The sequence below is a fragment of the Odontomachus brunneus genome, unplaced genomic scaffold, assembly GCF_010583005.1.
Source record: "Odontomachus brunneus isolate Ranch 3 - 2012 unplaced genomic scaffold, Obru_v1 Obru_scaffold_110, whole genome shotgun sequence".
Lineage (NCBI taxonomy): Eukaryota > Metazoa > Arthropoda > Insecta > Hymenoptera > Formicidae > Odontomachus > Odontomachus brunneus.
The window spans coordinates 1,172,539-1,186,812 of record NW_022639560.1 but is presented as its reverse complement, the minus strand read 5'-3'; the positions used below and the strand labels follow the sequence as shown (position 1 = coordinate 1,186,812).

General features: G+C 40.7%; 1 protein-coding gene across 3 annotated transcripts in view; it reads left to right on the top strand.

The window, feature by feature from the left end:
• Positions 1–4,983: 4,983 nt before the first annotated feature.
• LOC116849270 (ankyrin repeat and BTB/POZ domain-containing protein 2) overlaps positions 4,984–14,274 on the top strand; it is a 48,224-nt gene continuing 38,933 nt past the window's right edge. Inside the window, exons 1-2 of one of the 3 annotated variants that reach the window (XM_032826239.1) lie at positions 4,984–5,163; positions 7,046–7,221. The gene's annotated coding sequence lies outside the window, so the exon portion shown is untranslated. Of the gene's footprint in view, positions 5,164–5,854; positions 7,222–14,274 lie in introns of those variants that run through there. The other 2 variants (XM_032826238.1, XM_032826237.1) reach the window with 2 other exon arrangements.

Here is a 14,274-nt window from a genome sequence, read left to right as displayed (position 1 = left end):
GTTATTTTCTAAATTATTTCGTACCGATTTTTAATATCACATTTTGACTTTGTCACAATTAAAGCAATAATTAACACGATTTGTGACGCGTATTTATCACGCGAGCAAGTGTTGTGGGCTTTACCGCAGCGGGTAATTATCGCGATTCATTTACTTTTTTACTTGTTAGATAGAGAAACGTTGCAATCAAGTTCCTTAATGCCGATCAAATATTATCATCATTTATTTATTATTTTAGTATTATAACTTCTTTATTCGGTTATTATTTAATTATTGCTATTACGCATAGAAGAACAACTCGGGTATGCCGTTACGATAATTTCTTTAACTCGCCTTTGTTCAGTTATTATTGTCGTTGCCCAGTTATTGTTACTCATTATTATTACCGATTATTCGATCATCGTTTTTCAGCTATTATCTACTTGCAAATATTATCATGCAGTTGTCGATCAATTATTATCACTACCATTTATTTTTCGAGTATTAGTGCTAACAAGTAAAAAAGTAAATGAAAGGCGGTAATTATCTGTCACGGTAAAACCCGCAGCACCTGCTCGCGTGAGAACTACGCACCTCAATTCGTGTTAATTATCGCCTTAATTATGGCGAAGTCAAAATGCGATATTAAAAATTGGTGCAAAATAATTTAGAAAATAATGCGGCAAGTACTGATTACTTCGCTCACGCGTCGAAAGATTTCGCGAGATCGGTCTTCGATTCGCGTCGCGCGTGCATCAAAGCGATGCATTACAACTCGATCAGACCGTTGCTGAATTGGTCGCACATATTGTCGTTTATCCGAAAGATCGACATTTCTTCGAAGATGCAGTTTGCGACATTTCATACGCAATTCGCAACTTGGAGTGTATCCCCCAAGAAAGACGGGATTTTTCGTGAAACTTCCGTTAGATTACCGCGGTCGGGAGTGAATTATAGGCGACGTGGGACACGAGGACCATTGCAATGTCAGACGCAGCGACAGGATGACTGGTGGACCGTGGACACCGTGGGACGACGCGCAATGGTGAGCGCTCAATTTAGACGTTCATATAGTAAACATAAAGCGTCACTTTACGTAGATTGCATGCATGTAGACGTAAATCGCATTGGGTCCGACGGAAAGTAAAGTAAGAATTGGAATTTGCAATTGCAAACTTAAAGAAATGGAAGTGCACGATGTAAACCAAGCCAATGCATATCAACCGCGGCGCATTCAATTATTACAATACGTTTTGTTGATGAGTATTATACCAGCTTAATATACCGTTGTTTATATATATTGTCGATATTAAAATTATCTAATAGAAAATTATTATTTGGTACGCATATCAAGTGCACGATATAAACCAGGCCAATGGCCAGAGTTAGGCGCATTTTCGAGACGCCATCTAACAAAGTGCGCCTTTACTACGTTCGTTAAGCGCATTTTCGCAGTGGTAACGATAAAATATGCCTGGTTTGTGCCCGTTGTATTTCCATACAATGATAGTAAGTTAGAAAAGAACAGATGTCCAATCGCTCTATTCTTATCTCACTACTGATGGCGGACCGCGTGATGTAGGCACGAAACGAGCTAATGGCGATATTATCACAAAACTAGGTCATCTCTTATCAGTCTCGTCTTTTTCGCGCTGCGTTCTGCGTAATTTTGCAAGGAACGTTTTGGTTCGAGTCTCGACTTGATAATTTAATTTGTTGTTTTTAAATTGTTGTTTTTAATTTGTCGAAATTTAATTTGTCGTCTTGTCTACAACAAACGCGTATGTATAAGAACATATCTCCAAAGAGATAGTATGTCGTATATAATACGACAAGTTATAAAGTATATTAATCAAATAGTATATATAGAGCATACATAGGGTATATATAAAACATATGTAGAATATAAAAAAGCATATATAACATATACAGAGCATATAAATGTGACATGTTGAAATATATCAATTTAATGTATCATCAAGAAATAATCCGACCAGAAACAAGCTTGCTTAAACCGAAATTACAATTGGCCATTGTTATGCAAGAATAATCCAATTCAAAAAATTATAAGTTTTTATCTATGGATACTCCATTCACATCTTTTTAAACCAAACAAAAAAAATTCAAGCTTTATAGATGGTTGAAATGAGTTAAGAAAGTTTTTTTAATTTTTTACCAGTCACGTTTTTTTGCACATTTTTCTAAGGATTGAACTAGTCAGTACTCTTAAAGAAATGGAAATGATTGACTCGTTAAACTATTGCAAAAATCTCAGAGCTAAATTCTTTGGTTGGATCATTCTTACGTAACTTCGATGAATTCATCGAAGTGATACGCGTACTAAATAGTAACTTTCTATTAGATACTCTTAATATCGACGATATATATAAGCAACGGTATATTAAGCTGGTATAAAACTCATCAACAAAACGTATTATATTGATAGAATGTGTCGCTGTTGATATGCATTGTAGATATTAAGATTATCTAATAGAAAATTACTATTTAGTACGCGTATCAAGTGCACGATGTAAACTAGGCCATTGTCGGTATTAAGATTATCTAATAGAAAGTTACTATTTAGTACGCATATCAAATACACGATGTAAACTAAGCCACTGACGGATCAATTTGGTGCGAGTGTATCAAGTAGGAGTATCGTACTAAACTAATACGCGTATCAAATGATACAAATGACTGCGAGACTTAAAATAAGAAGTCTAATGACTCTCGCAGCCAATGCAATGCGCAACGCGACACACGATATGCGATGAGCGATATCCAATGAGCGTACGAAAAGTATCCAATAGTAGAATTTGTTACCTAGAGTTTCTAGCTAGAGATATTTTTGTCTCCTGATAATCAATTCTCTTATTAAACATCGTACACTTAGGCTGCGTTCGCTTTGGGCGCTTATGCGCTGTAAGCGTCATTCTATCTTCTTCCCGCATGTAATGAGCGCTAAAGATAGAATGACGCTTACAGCGCGTAAGCATCCAAAGCGAACGCAGTCTCAGTTGCATTAATGCTATACCATTCACCAGATCAATAGTTACTAGAAAATGTTGACCAGCTGTGTCCGTTTCTAGCTGATTTTTTATTACTCTTAATTTATCCGACAAGCGGGAATGTGTCAAAGTGACATTTTGACAGCTTGACGTTTCATACATACATGATAATAATAATTTAATAATTGTAATTTTTTATATATATTAACTTCTTACTTACGTTTTTTAATATTCTTACTCTTCTTCTACTGATTGCGCATTACACGTGAGTGGATAACCTTTTGATAAAAACACATATGTACGAAACGTCAAGTTGTCAAAATGTCATTTCTGTTTTGACACATTCCCGCTTACCTGAGGAATCAACAGTCATGAAAAATGATCAGCTAGAAACGGACACGGGTGGTTGAAATTTTCTAGTGATTATCAATTTAATGAATGGTATAGCATCAATGCAACTGAGTGTACATCGGATGTCAGTGTGGTGTCAATCCATTATTTTAAATTCCTCTTTTATTGATAAAAATGCATATAAATGTAATTTATAAGGGCTCAGATATGTATAAAAAAACTTAAACAGTAAGGCGTAAGTAGTAAGCAAATTAACCAATCACAGTCGATTATTTTCCTCATGTTTGACTGTGATTGGTCCATTTTTTAAGAGTTTAAATCAACTAATCCATATGGTCCAATCGATATAGGCATAAACAGCATGTTCGACTGGCTCTGGGTTAACCCATTCTGAATTATTTAGTCTACGTTTATTGGTCGAACAAGTACTTATAAGCTTTATGATTGGCTAATAGAGACTTTGACGTCATTAATCGCTCTCGGAGCGATTAAAGCGGGAAGCATACATTCTTGCATAAAGGCATAATGCATAACGCATAAGATAATTAACTAATCAGAATCCTCATTTCTATTGCCATGATGAAAATGAAAAACTCTGATTGGTCAATTTTATTATGCGTTATGCATTATGCTTTTATGTAAGAGTGTGTGCTCCCCGCTTAACCTAGGGCTAGTCGAACACGCTAAAAGAAAAGCTATAATCGGTGTACATAGCGCTTCAGAGCATTTGAAGTGTCTAATGGATTATATCCACTATAGACGCTTTCATCAATAAAAGAGCGTTCAAAATAAGTCCGGATCTACAATAGGTGTAGTAAGCTTTAAGTCTTAAAAAATTGACCAATCACAGTGGAATTATAGAAGAATAATTAATTGTGATTGGTTAATTTCTTACGGCTTAAAGCTTACTACACCTATTGTAGATCGGGACTAAGGGCCGATTTCATCAATTCCGGTTAAACCAACCTACGGTTAAATTCTAACTACCACAAGTGCCAATATCGAGATTGAATATAAATTGTTCATTGAAGTTCAGTATGATACTATGGCACGTCGCATTTAAGGGTGCGTTCAGATTCCTCATCCGGGTGCACTCTATTACTAGAAACACTATAGTATATATGACATATACTATAGCACTTCTAGTAATAGAACACATCCGGGTGGGGAATCTGAACGCAGCCTAAGTTGGCTACTCTACTACTTTTAACCCTCGGTTAACTTAACCGAAGTTGGTGAAACCAGCCCTAAGAGTCAAAGGCTTGTATTTTGAGTTCTCTTTTAACGATAAATGAGCCTCTAAAAGAGGCTTAGGAGCCATCTGATTGGCTGAGAAGCTACATTTAAGGCACGTTTATCGATACAAGAGAATTCAGAATATGGGCCACAGAATATAACGAGTCTAGGGACTTGTTACGATTCGTAGATCCATTATTTTGATTGGTTCCCGAAGTGTCGATACGCTCTTCGAGAGTATCGATACGCTTTCGAGAAACTCAATTGCTGCGATATTCAGTCAGTTACGGAACAGATTACGGCGCGAGTCACGTTCGAAAAGTCGTCTCGTATTTCTCGCGATTTCGGCTAGTTGATGTCGAGTTTCATAAAATATCCTTCACGGTGATGTCGAACGTAAGTTTTGCGCATTCGTCGTGATGTAGTATTGTTGAACAGACGTCGAAATGAACAAAACGGGCGTGTCGGGAGTGTTCAGTGAAAAGTTTGAACATTCGTTGCGTTATGGCGACTCAACGATCCACGTCATTGCGAAGTTTCGTATCACCGAAGAAGTGTCGTCAGTCACTTACCACCGAAAATAACGAAAGTAAGTTTCTCGCATCTATATCGTCCGAAATATCGTAGTACACGTTGACCGTCCTTCTGATTGGACGTACGTATCTTTTATCTCGTTTCGTCGGCTTTCTATCAGCTACCAATTTTGTTTGGATGCACATAATTATTCCTTATAGTCTCGTATTGCGTTGGTTTTAAACAACCAATTTCTTTAGATACACATAGAGGCTGCGTTCGCTTTGGATGTTTTGTAATAGCTTCATTCTATCTTTATTATTCATTATGCATTGAAGAGAAGGACAGAATGATGCTTTCAGTGCGAAGGGATCCGAAGCGAATGCGGTCTTAATTATATGTTATATATACTAAAATGTTACCCTCGATTATAATTGTAACACAATGAAATGTTGTTACGAGATGGGATCTATTAGTATCACAGTGCCGATCCCCGTTGATATTCACGGCATTCATTCACGTGGCTGAAGGTTCAAGTCAGGAAGAGAGAAACGGGAAGCGAGGAGCACATTGTAGATCAGGCTTGAGAGTAAATTCGTCGATGTCACTCGTCTCTCGACGTGTATCCACTGTCAATAGGCTCCGTGCGATTCTCGCGAACGACGCGCTCTCTTCTCGGAAGCTGCCGCAAGATGGCAGTCGGATGCTTTCGTTCGCTCACGCCACTTTCTTGATTTTTTGCTTCATTCCGTCGCTCGATGGGGGTCTGGACCGAGAGTGGTCGGGATCTCGGGATGCTGGACTGCATAAACGCGGCAACTGTGTTAGCGGTAATTGACAGCTGCCGAAAAGCAGCAACGGCGGCGGCTGCGAGACTCGCGACGACGCCGAGCGGCGCGCGCGCGCGCGCGGGCGAGCGAACGAGAGAGAGAGAGAGAAAGAGAGAGCGAGCGAGCGCGTGATATCACGGGAGAGAGAAAAATCGCGGCGCGTACGTAGGCGACATTTCGAACTCGGAAGTGATATCTCCGTTCGTCCATCCGCGCGTCGTCGTCGTCGAGGTCGTTCGGTGGCTACGGATCGCCCATCGGATTGGGTCGTATCTCGGCGACGCGCGAGATCCGCTGTGCCGTGCGACAGAGAGACTTCTCTTTAAAGGCCCGGGCGTGTGTTTACAGTTCCGCGCGGCCACGCTTGGCCATCTCTCGCGTGCTGACGCACGCATCCAATTTCCTAAGAAAGAGAGAAAGAGAGAGAAATAGAAAGAGAGAACAAGGGAGAGGTCTGTCCCTTTCAGCCGCTCTTTCTCGTATTTTTCATTCTGACAAATAGACAAGTGTGCTTGCCTCGTCGCACGGGGAGAGCAGAGAGAAAGCGAGCCTCCAGCTTGCGCCGCGCGATAAGAGGACCGGTGTTGGATCTTCGGATTGCTCGCGGAGTGACTCGAGATCTCGACGGAGAAGTCGACACGTGGTAACGTTGTTACGTTGCACGAAAACGATCAGGACCGTGTGTTCGTCGCTGTGAGCTGTAAAAGAAAAGAGCGAGAGAGTAAATAGATGAAAGAAAAGCCGTCGATTACGTTTCAGACATAAGACTAAAGTAAATAACGGAACATCGGTCGTCGTGTGTCCGCCTCAAGTGGGTTTTACGTTTCAACAGTTTCACGGACTCGTGTGACTCGAGACATATCGATCGAATGGAAATTGTGCAAGCCACGGGGAAAAGCAACACGACATTTTATTCCGACGATTCCGAGGCGATCTTTGCATCACACGGAGGGGATACTTCTCTCTAGATTCTGCTGGTGTGCAAATGACATCGTGATCGTTCTCGGTATGTCGACGTTGATCCTTTTCGTTTGCTCTTGATGGAAAATATCGCCGTTGACACAAGAGAGGGAATGAACGATGCGCTAGTAGAAAATGCGGCTGAGGGGAACACACCTGTTGTTTCAGACGGCGGCGCGACGATGTGAGTGAGACGAGAAGAAGATTCGTCTGGGAAAAGCCCTTCGGCACGGCTCTCGGCTTCGCGAGAGCGTAGTTCGGTTTTCCTCGACCACCCAGATGTGTGGTCGACTGCGCGAGGATGTTCGTGCGCTCCTTTCTGTCAACGCGTTGAACGACTTTCGGTAAGTCCCGTCTGGTATGCATCCACGATCGTTAAGCCCATCTCGAAACGCCTATTCTGCAGCTCTTAGCGCAGATCTACAATGTGCTCTTTGCTCTCTGCTTCTTATTCTCTGGTTTAAGGCTTTAAGTTTGAGCCAGAGAGAAAGAAATAAAAAGAAAGAAACAAAAAGCAAAGAACACATTGTGAATGTTTTAACGTTAAGTGTCGTTATCGTTACAATGTTGTTACGCAGTCACTTTACAGAGGCATAGAAAATATATTTAGGAAATAAAACATATTGATATTCGGCGAGTACTAATAACACACTGAAAAATTGATATTCTTGTGCTTAGAAAAATCCTCTAAAATAGGCAAGTGTAAAATAGGCAAGTGTAAAATATTCTAAACATAAGATTTATTCCTCTTGTTTTGAGAGAAAATTCTGTACACAGAGACAAGAGTTTCTCAAAACAAGAGGAATAAATCTTATATTTAGAATATTTTATACTTGGTGTCTATTTTAGAGGATTTTTCTAAAAACAAGAATATTAATTTTTCAGTGCATGTTTACAATTATACCAATATATAAAATAGTTTCCAAGTAAGAAAATGTACATTTTCTTAAAACCTTAGTTTTTCATGAGATTGTTTATACTATTTAAATAAGAAAATTTAGATCTAATATGTTATTAGTATCCACGCCGAATAGATGTTTTATTTTTTAGATATATTTATTAAATTTCCTTTTTTTAGATTTTTTCTTTTCAGATTAATTTTTCAGATCTCTTTTCTCAGAATACTATATGTTGTATCTACGCAACAACAATGTAACAATAATAATGCTGTTATTAAAAGTTATAGAATAAGCAGATTGGAGATCGAGGATTGCGGATTAGAAATTAGGATTCAATGAATCAATTTATTTTTTTTCTTGATTCGCTTTGCTCGACTGGTTCATTTTTAATATTCAATCCGCAATTTTCTATCTTTCATATCTAATCTGTGATGCGAGATTTATATTATATTTGACTCTCACATGAATCGTGACTCGGATTCGTGAAAAAATTATATACGTGATGCTCGAACAGTTTCTGCTCCATTTGAATCTGAGGATTCGTTTATTTTTCACAAGGGAAAAGAGGGAAATGTAGTAAATAACTTTGTTTATCGTCGTACAGTGTTGGGCAATCGATAAAATTTTTCTTTGACTAAAATAATCGGCAAATCAATAATTAAAATTAATATATCGTGTCATATACAAAATCACAAATAATTTTATTAGTCCATTAAATTATTTGTGATTACTTGTATAATGATTGATTAATCTTGATGATTGATTTGCCGGTTACTTTAATAAAAAAAAATTGTAATTGGTCAATGCCCAACATTATTATCGTATACATTGCATTCTTATGTTCACATGAGTTTAATGCTTGGAAAGTCATAAACGCAAGAAGAGTCCCACTGGAAGAATATACGTTTAGAATCGAAATGTCTTGAGAGAGAGAAAGAAAGACTATCGATTTCTTAAATTCCGATTTTGTTTCCTAAAAGAAGCCCGCAACGATCTCGAATAAAATCGAAGTAATAATAATTCACTTTTATTAACAAACACGACGTCGATACATAGATTGTCTCGGACTCGGTGAGTCGTCTCATATAGTTTCTCTTATCAATTTTATCGGGATCGATATGTCCTCGACGAAAATATACTCGAATAAGATTGCCGTCTATCTTCAATTCGCATTCGTATCTTTTCGATTGAGTCGCGAGAAATTGGATTCTGTGGGACTAAAATTCGATTAGTCCTTCGTCTTTAATTGAGTCCTCTGAGGGTTCACCTTACTAACATTTATTAGCGATTCTAAAAAAGACAAACAAATCCGCCAGTACTCCGATTCCTCCAACGTTGATCCGTTTTGGTCGTACACAATTCTTTTTTTCTCTTTCTCCGCCTCTCGCGGTCGCAATGTGCTATAAGAGCTGGAGAGTCAATTAAACCACGGTCAAAATTAATCGCGGAATCGAGTCCTCGGCCCGCGCCGAAAGGGACGAACGGCCCATCAAAGCGGCGCGCGCGACGCTCGGGCATCACGCGCCACCCGTAAAATCTCGCGATCGTGAAATTCGCCGATGCCGTCGGTAGGATTGTGCCAGGTGTCGCGCGACATTCGCGATGAAGCGAGAGCGAGAAAGAGAGAAAGAGAGGCAGACAAAACTGGTGGGAGAACGAGCGAACGAGCGCAAGAGAGAAATATGTAAATTTTGTCCGGTTAGAGAAACAAGGTGCGCGGATTCTCGCGTACGCGCGCAAGAGAAAGAGAAAAATGTCGCCGATAGAAGGGATAGAAAGAGAGAGAGAGAGACAGATGGGAGGGAAGCATGACAAGAGGAAGAAAGAAGCGCTATAGGGAGGTAAAGCGATGGCCAAGGCGCGGACGGTGGATATCGCGTTGAAGTGCGCAGAGGGAGAGAGCAACAGTGTGCAAGGGAGAAAGACAAAGAGAGAAGAAGCAAAAGGAGAAGAGAGACAGAGCCGGGTGTATGTACAAGGTATAGGCTTTAGTTTGGGCAGTCCTCTCTCTCTCTTGGAATGCGGCGGTCGTGGGACGGACGACCGCGTGCACTCCATGCACACAACGACGAATATATATATATATATATATATATATATATATATATATATATATATATATATTTGTATTTATATATGTGTACACACACATATACATATTTGTTAAAAAATATATATACACATCTATACGTATATATAACTATACATACACATACACATATCGTGTCACAACGCATCGTGTCGCATTGTATACAGTGTGTCTTCTAAGCATATATAAAAAATATAGGAGATGATTCCTCACATCAAAATAAGAAAAAAATGTATATAAACATATTCCTTAAAATGTGCTTTATTTCCGAGATGTAGGCCCCAGAAAGAGTGGCTAAAAAAATATATTTTGCGAGTAAAAAGTCAACGGTGAAATATAAAAATTTTTAATGTGAGTGAAATTTCAATCATGAATATCTAGTACTGATAATAGATCATACTTTGAGTTGGTTTTCGTTTCTAGAAAATAGATTAAAGGAAAAAAGTAGGGAATGACTGTCCTTATTTTGTATACAACTTTCTTACACTCACAGATATACAATCTTATTTTCGGAATTCTCAGACATTTGTACACAAAAGAAATATTCTTTTGTCAGAGTTCGCTAGCACACGTCATTATTGAAAAAATGTCTTTCATCTTTGAGAGAATAAAAAATAAGAAAAATACTAAAACTAAATTTTCTATATTTCACCAGTTTTTATATTCGCAAAAAGAAACATTTTTCACAGCCACCCCCTTTTAGGTGGTACATCTTGCAAATAAAACATTTTATCACGTAAAAGCTTTTTCTTAATCCGATGTGAGGAATCACCTCTTGCATTTTGTACTTAGGAAACACCCTGTATTCAACGCCGTTGCGTACACGACGGGTTCCAGCACCGCGTCAAGAGTACTCCGTGCCCCGAGCTCGATTGTATTTTCGGTCCGCGCCCACGCATAGAGATGCGTGCTGGACCAGTAGCGGATTTGGAGCACTCGGCGCCCCGAGCGGGAGCGATTTCACTCGTACGACCGCGTCACACCTCCACGTGGTGGATCTTCTCTGCGCCTCTTCTCAGATGTACTTTCCACGCGCTCGATCACGTCGATTCTTCCCTCTCCTTCCTCTTGTTGAAACTCGACGTGTACGCTGATCTCGTTCTAACATTCCAGTGGTCGAAATTCATTGTAGAATTTTACTTTTATTTATTGTTTAATTTAAGTCTCATTTCTTTTGTTATTTTTACATTACTTTTATATTTTTTTATCTTGCCTAATTCTCTTTTTTTCTTTCTTGTTTGCTATATTTCTTTTTTGTATAATTAAAGAGAGGTTATATATTTATGAATAAGTAAATAAATAATCTCCTACTCGTGTCTTTCGTAATGTTCGACCGTGTAACTCTCGGAACGCGTTCAAATCTTCTTTCAAACCGCGTTTGATTACATTCATAGCACAGTGCCATAGTGCCTCCGTTTCTGTTTTGACCCGCGTCAATCGTTTCGTCGGGCCTTTCCCGATCCGCGACCGCAGACCATGTTTCTTCCGAGATCTAGTTGCAACGACACTTCGATTTAATTCTATCGTTTCGCTTCTCGAAATTGCGTTACATTGAGAGTAATTATAGATAAAAAATTAATAAACGGATATTTTCCATCAGAATGCCGATGAATTTTTGTATCCGATCAGGTAACATTCGATAAGAAATATCGGTTCATAATTTGTTGATCGTTTTATATGCCATTATAAAAGTATCCGATAAAATTTAATCGGATATAAAAATTCACCGGTACTTTGATCGGAAACATCCGTTTGTTAATTTTTTATCGGATAATTTCTCTCAGTGCATGTATTTTTCTGCAAATGTACACATTAGAGACTGAGAGTTGCGAATTGAAGATTGGGATTCGATCGATCGAGCGCGAAGCGAGTCGAGATCGAAATCGCTCGATCGGTGGAGTCCTAATCTGCAATTCGCCGCGCTCCATCTTCAATGTGTTGTCTGATACGGGTTCGAGGGGTCCGCGCTCATCAACGGCTTGAACGAGACGAGTCGGACGAGCTGTCAGGTGTCGCTTCGCGAAGGCGCGTCGTCTTGTTGTACGGCGCGGTCGGCCGTACATTTTAACCGTATACTCGAGTGACTTATTTTTACCCGATCTCCCGACGAAAGAGTCGACAAACGTGAACGTGGAAGGTCCAACGAGTTTTACGGTAAATTTCCCGCCGCAAAAGTGTCGTCAGTCGCTTCGAGTGCGGTGCTTCTTGATCTCTCTCGATACCGGAATTTCTCTCAATTTTTCAGTTCGCGAATTTCTCGAGGAGTTTGTTCTCGCTGTTGGCTCGCGAGAGAAAGAGAACGAATAGGAGAAAGAGAGGAGAAGGAGAGAGACGGAACTCACGGGCTTATAAATGCTGCGTGTCTTCCTCTTTTTAGCATCTCCCGAAGTCACGCCCTCCGGTCGTGTAACGCGGCGCTAGGGGAGATCGACTTAATTGAAATGCCATTAGGAGAGATAACGTCATAGGGTACAATCATTAATCTTCCTCATGGACTCCCATTTGCGTTACCGTTCCTCGAAGCTCCGATCGCGTCGTCGGCGTCATCGTCGTCGTCGTCGTCCTTGCCGTAGCGAGCTTCTAGGTAAACGGCAACGCTCTCTACGGGGAATCGCAGCCTCCGGTTCGCTTTTGTGCAAAATCACTTAACGATTACCGGTTGACCCTGATTTTCCCCGGGCAAATGATAGGTTTACGCCGGCCGCGGCTTCGTATATTCGTGCACACGCCCGTTCGTTACCGCCAGGTATGTTGTTGCACGTCGGCATAATCCGGCCCGCACGGTTAGAAAGGCAGATGTGTGCGAGCGAGAGACCAGTCGAGGTCAGTTAAATACACCCGGGACAACGCCATTTTTGGCCAGTCCGTTTACATTAAACCAGTTACCTCGGGACCCCGCACGTTAAATCAGTCTCAGGACCGAGAGAGGAAGGATCGAGATGGAGGAGCGGCGAGGCGCGGTGTGACCGTACGCTTCGAATTCCAGAAGCCGTTTACCGATACCTAGGATCGCGAGGAAAACGCCCCGGCTGTATTCGCCGGGGATTAGGGATGTATATCACGAGGAGCTGTGCGCTCCGACGAGGTCGCTCTCCGCGAGGAGAGCTTGCGTCTTTCGCCTGATCCCGAGCTAATAACAATGAGCAATTAACCAATATCGCGACAGTAATAAGAGTTACCATGAGAGACAAAACTAACAGAAAAATAAAAGGACATTTGTTCAGTGGGCACTAAAAAATAACTTACTTCAGTCTGAATTCTTTTATTTAAGTGGAATAAATAATTACTTCTCTCACGAAATCTCACAGAAAGCTAAAGTTTTAAGAGAATGTAACATACTTCCTTATCACGAAAAATATTTTACAACTAAATGTGTTTTTAAATTAAATGTGTTTAGAAAATATTTAAAAACATTTAAATAAATGTGTGTCATTACCCATCGAATAAATATCTTTTTTCCTTAGATATTTTTTCTCAGTGTAGTAATTAATAAAAACGAAATTATCTTTCTCCCTCTTTCTCTCACGTAATCGACGCGTTTATTGCTCTTATCGGCGAGAAGTTGACGAGAGGATACCGCGACGTTCTCGACGGCGTTTTCGAGACGCGCGGTCTTCTGAGCGTTCGTGTTGACCGGTTTCGGCCGTTCTAGCGTTAAAAACCGTCGCACTATTACCGTGATGAGAGATTCGGCGAATATTACATCGATAAAAGTTCCTCGAAGGAGGCCCGGTTGCCAAAAGGTAGGCGCGCACACGGCGTAAAGGGGGTACCGGGCACGGAGGGGCGAGGGGGGAACTGTGGGGGGAGGGGTACCGTTCTCGAAACGCACGCTTAAGGAAGCACTTTGGGAGCCTGGCAGAGTAATTGCATACAAGAGTCCGTCAAAGCGAGCAACACGAGCGTGCACAAACACGATGTGTATGGGCGAGCCCTGGGGACGATGCGGCGGACCTCCGTATATTGAGACAGAATTTCTCATCGGGGGCCCCCGGCCGAAATACTCCTCTTGATACGCGGTAGGGGGAGAGAGAGAGAGAGAGAGAGAGAGAGAGAGCCGCTCGCGTTTTTCACCGCGTCCGCTCCGATAATATAACGCGCTCGCGAAGCGGTTTTTTACGCTCGTCGCCCGTTTATCTGACCTGCTATCCGCCCGGGTTATCGCAACCGGTCAAATTCAGAGACTCTCTTCCTCCCTCCCCTCTCTTTCACTCTTTTCCTTCATTTTGTTCGCGTTCTTATATATCTTTATACTATTTTCTTTCCTCTTCTTTTCTTTATGCGTGTTTTTTCTCATTTTCCGTGTATGCGAATCTTTTTTTCTTGTATCGTACTTTTCTATCACACTGTGGCAAAGAGAACTTGGTCCCAAGGCGCCAATAAACATATCTCTCTCTCTCTCTCTCTCT